This window comes from Bos grunniens, chromosome 5 (genome assembly GCF_055505025.1).
Source record: "Bos grunniens cultivar Pamir isolate PY7600 chromosome 5, Bosgru_T2T1.0, whole genome shotgun sequence".
Taxonomy (NCBI): Eukaryota; Metazoa; Chordata; class Mammalia; order Artiodactyla; family Bovidae; genus Bos; species Bos grunniens.
Window position 1 is genome coordinate 57,421,709 of NC_141169.1, and position 5,020 is coordinate 57,426,728.

Genomic DNA, 5,020 nt, shown 5'->3' on the forward strand with positions numbered 1-5,020 from the left:
TTCCCATTCTATTGTTTTCCTCTATTTCTTTGCATTGATCACTGAGGAAGGCTTTCTTATCTCTCCTTGCTGTTCTTTGGAACTCTGCATTCAAATGGGTATATTTTTCCTTTTTTCCTTTGCGTTTCACTTCTCTTCTTTTCACAGCTCTTTGTAAGGCCTCCTCAGACAACCATTTTGCCTTTTTGCATTTGTTTTTCTTGGGAATGGTCTTGATCCCTGCCTCCTAAACAATGTCATGAACTCCACATGCCCCCCCCACCCCCGCCCCATAGTTCTTCGGGCACTATGTCTGTCAGATCTCATCCCTTGAATCTCTTTGTCACTTCCACTGCATAATCGTAAGGGATTTGATTTAGGTCATACCTCAATGGTCTAGTGGTTTTCCCTACTTTTTTCCATTTAAGTCTGAAATTGGCAATAAGAAATTCATGATCTGGGCCACAATCAGCTCCCTGTCTTGTTTCTTTTGCTGACTGTACAGCTTCTCCATCTTTGGCTGCAAAAATATAATCAGTCTGATTTTGGTATTGACCATCTGGTGATGTCCATGTGTAGACAGAGTCTTCTCTTGTGTTGTTAGAAGAGGGTGTTTGCTATGACCAGTGCATTCTCTTGGCAAAACTCTGTTAGCCTTTGCCCTTCTTCATTCTGGCCAAAGCCAAGGCCAAATTTGCCTGATACTCCAAGTATTTCTTGATTTCCTACTTTTGTACTCCAGTCCCCCATGATGAAAAGGACATCTTTTGTGGGTGTTAGTTCTAGAAGGTCTTGTAGGTCTTCATAGAACCATTCAACTTCAGCTTCTTCAGCATTACTGGTCAGGGCATTGACTTGGATTACTGTGATATTGAATGGTTTGCCTTAAAGCAAACAGATCCTTCTGTCATTTTTGTGATTGTATCCAAGTACTGCATTTTGGACACTTTTGTTGGCTCTGATGGGTACTCCATTTCTTAAGGGATTCTTACTCACAGTAGTGAAAGGTTGTTGCTGAACCATGAAAGACGCCGGGATTCTTGGCCTCCAGAGGAGAAGAATTCAATCCGGGCCCAGAGATAAGGCTTGATCGCTCAGAGCTTTTGTGTAGTAGAGTTTTATTAAAGTATAAAAGGGATAGAGAAAGCTTCTGACATAGACATCAGAAGGGAGCAGAAAGAGTACCCCCTCGCTAGTGTTAGCAATGGACTTATATACTTTTTAATTACTTATTACAGTGAATCAAAAGAATGTCTGGAGGTTGTAAAGACCTCACTAGACCCACTCCCATAATTTACATTTTAAGATAAAGGATTAGCCAGAGAGTTTTTTCCAGAGACTATCCTCAAGCAGGATACATTATTGTTATATAATCCTAAGGAATGCAGAGGTAAAAAAAAGTTTGTATTTTCTTCCTCCTTGAGAATTCTGGACCCCTCTCTCCTTGGTCACCCCTGGACTTCTTATCAACCTGCCTAGGAATTGACTCTCTCAGTAGTAGATACAATGGTAATCTGAGTTAAAGTCACCCATTCCAGTCCATTTTAGTTTGCTGATTCCTGAAATGTCAATGTTCACTCTTGCCATCTCCCGTTTGACCACATCCAATTTGCCTTGATTCATGGACCTAACATTCCAGGTTCCTATGCAATATTGCTCTTTACAGCATCAGACTTTACTTCCATCACCAGTCACATCAACAACTGGGTGTTGTTTTTGCTTTGGCTCCATCTCTTCATTCTTTCTGGAGTTATTTCTCTGCTGATCTCCAGTAGCATATTGGGCACCTACCGACTTGGGAAGTTCATCTTTCAGTGTCCTATCTCTTTGCTTTCTCATACTGTTCATGGGGTTCTCAAGGCAAGAATACTGAAATGGTTTGCCATTCCCTTCTCCAGTAGACTACATTTTGTCAGAACTCTCCACCATGACCCATCCATCTTGGGTAACCCTACCCAACCTTGGGCGTGCCTCATAGTTTCATGGACTTAGACAAGGCTGTGGTCCATGTGATCAGATTGGTTAGTTTTCTGTGATTGTGATTTTCAGTCTGTCTGCCCTCTGATGGAGAAGGATAAGAGGCTTATGGAAGCTTCCTGATGGGAGAGACTGACTGAGGGGGAAACTGGGTCTTGTTCTGATTGGCAGGGCCATGCTCAGTAAATCTTTAATCCAATTTTCTGTTGATGGATGGGGCTGTGCTCCCTCCCTGTTATTTGACCTGAGGCCAAACTATGGTGGAGGTAATGAAGATGCCTGGTGTGCTGCAGTCCATCCATGGAGTTACAAAGAGTTGGACAGGACTGAGCAATGGAAATGAACTGAATGAAAATAATGGCGACCTCCTTCAAAAGGTCCCATGCATGTGCTGCTACATTCAGTGCCCCCAACCCTGAAGCAGGCCACTGCTGACCCACACCTCTGCTGGAGACTCCTGGACACTCATGGGCAAGTCGAGGAACCCTAGAGATAATCTAACTCAGTAGTTTTCCAACTTGTCTGTATGACATAGTCATCTGGTTAATTAAAATACAGATTTCTGGGCCTCAGTGTTAGAAAATCTGATTCATTAGGCTTAAAATGGGGCCTAGGAATCTGTATTCATAACAAGGACCTAGATGATTCTGATACTTCTGGGTAGTTGAAACTGCTGATATCCACAGGAGTAACTAATGCTCAGAGGAGAAGTGACTTACAAGGGAACCCTCCACCATAGTAGCCTTGACATAGCTCAGGTGTTCAGATCCCCAGACTAGAATTCTAGTTGTAGAAGAATAAATTTCTGAAATTTGTAACATTGCCATGAGTCATGAAACTCAATTATTATTTTTTTTAAAGCCTTAAACTCTTGAGCCATGTGAAGTTCTGTTGAAAAGACTTGATCTTGAGAAATGATCATGTAATAAAAATCAAATGTGAATTTTATTTAATTAAATCTTTAGTCTGTCTCTTCAATATCCAGCTGAACTTGAAAATAACTAAATATAACTTAATTACATCTGCAGAAGACCCTGTTTCCAAATAAGGTAATACTCACAGCTTCTAGGGATTAAGATGCAGAGTGCCAGCACACAACCCACTAAGTCTGTTAACTGCATCACTTCTATTCTTGGCGCCAAATTCTGTATCAGGTAGGACGCATTGAGCATTAAGTAACAGAAAAGTCAACTCACATTGGTTTAAACAACAAAGAAAGGAGCAGGACCCCACAGCTATTAACTGCATCATCTTACTATTTCTTTGCTCTGCCATCCACAGTGTAGTCAAGTCACGTCAGACTCTTTGCAATCTCATGGACTGTAGCCCGCCAGGCTCCTCTGTCCATGGGATTCTCCAGGCAAGAATACTGTAGTGAGTTGCCATTCCCTTCTCCAGAGGATCTTCCCGATTCTCCTGTGTCTCCTGCACTGCAAGTGGATTCTTTATCGCTGAGCTATTGGGGAAGCCCTGTAGTCATTTCCCAAATCCAGTTACCTTTATTGTCATGGCATTACTGCCAATGGGAACTCATTCACAACTTATAAGTGAAGCTAGAGCCTATCTTTCCATGACACTATAAATCAAGGAAGTTTCTTTCCCAGAGCCCTCACCAGTGCGTTCCTTGAATCTCATTGACCCAAAAGAGACCCAGATGGCTCAGATTTGTGCATCTGTGAACCAGCATTGACAAGGGGCTAACTTGCTACAAATTGTTTAGTCATGAGACAGAATGGGAACGTTAGTCACAGTGCCTATCTCCTTGGAAAATTCAAACCTCAGACTCCATGCTATTAAGAGGGTTAAATCTAGGTCAAAAATAAATTTTCTTGTTGAAGACACAAAAATTTATGAGGGTGATTGGCCATACTACCTATAGCTAGATAATACTTTGAGATATTAATTTATAGATTTTCATTGCTCCTTGGTTTCTCATTTCCCCCTTCCCCACTCAAGTAAGGAGCCAATTTGGTACAGCTTTGCCTGAATGTGAATGTGAAGTCGCACAGTCATGTCTGACTCTTTGCGACCCTATGGACCGTAGCCTACCAGGCTTCTCCGTCCATGGGATTTTTCCAGGCAAGAGTACTGGAGTGGGTTGCCATTTCCTTCTCCAGGGGATCTTCCTGACCCAGGGATCGAACCCATGTGTCCTGCATTGCAGGCAGATTCTTTACCACTGAGCCATTTAAAAATTTCATATAACCCTAGAAATCATACGCAAAATGTTCTGTGTTTATGTACATTTGTATATTTGCCGGGGAGATTTTTGAAGGGGTCCACAACATGCCAAAGACTAAGACTCTCTAGGTAGACTCTGCTAGTGGGAAGATCACCAAACAGGCAACCATGAAACCTGGGCATCCTGACTGACAGTTTCAGAACCCCAGGCAGGCCACCTGCTTTCAGATCTGTCATCTGTGGGAAGATTTAGGGTGTTCCTGGTATTCTTTATTTTCACAAAGAAAAATCCCCATGGTACTGTCATTCGTCTATATAATACCACAAGTATTATATGCCAAGCTCAGTGATCCAGAACTGAGGACAGTGCCTGTCACATGGTAAGCTTAACAAAGAGGGGTTAAATAAGTAAATAAACTCTCAATTTTCTCCTTGCGCCATTAACACACTGTCAATCTAGTAACAAGTTCACTTATTCAGAAAGATGGCTTAATTCTCTGTACGTCAACGTCCCCACCCTCCTGAAGGTACTAAGAGAAGAATAAGACTGGTGCAGCAGTTTCTGTGACAAACAACTCTATGGCTAGCCCACTTTTAAGTAACAGGTTCAAAATCTTTGCACTTCTATTAATCACACTGCTTCACAGTAAACCTAAGACCCCAGACATCACCACATTCACTCCCTCTCTCTTACACACATAGACAAGGGCTCAGCAGACTTTCTGCAAAGGGTTAGAAAGTATTTTCGGTTTTACAAGCCATACGGTCTCAGTCACAACTGCTCAATTTGGCCACTACAGGGCAAAAGCAGCCACAGACAATATGTAAACAAATGAACATTGCTGTGCTCCAACAAAACTTTATTAATGAACTGAAGCTTGAA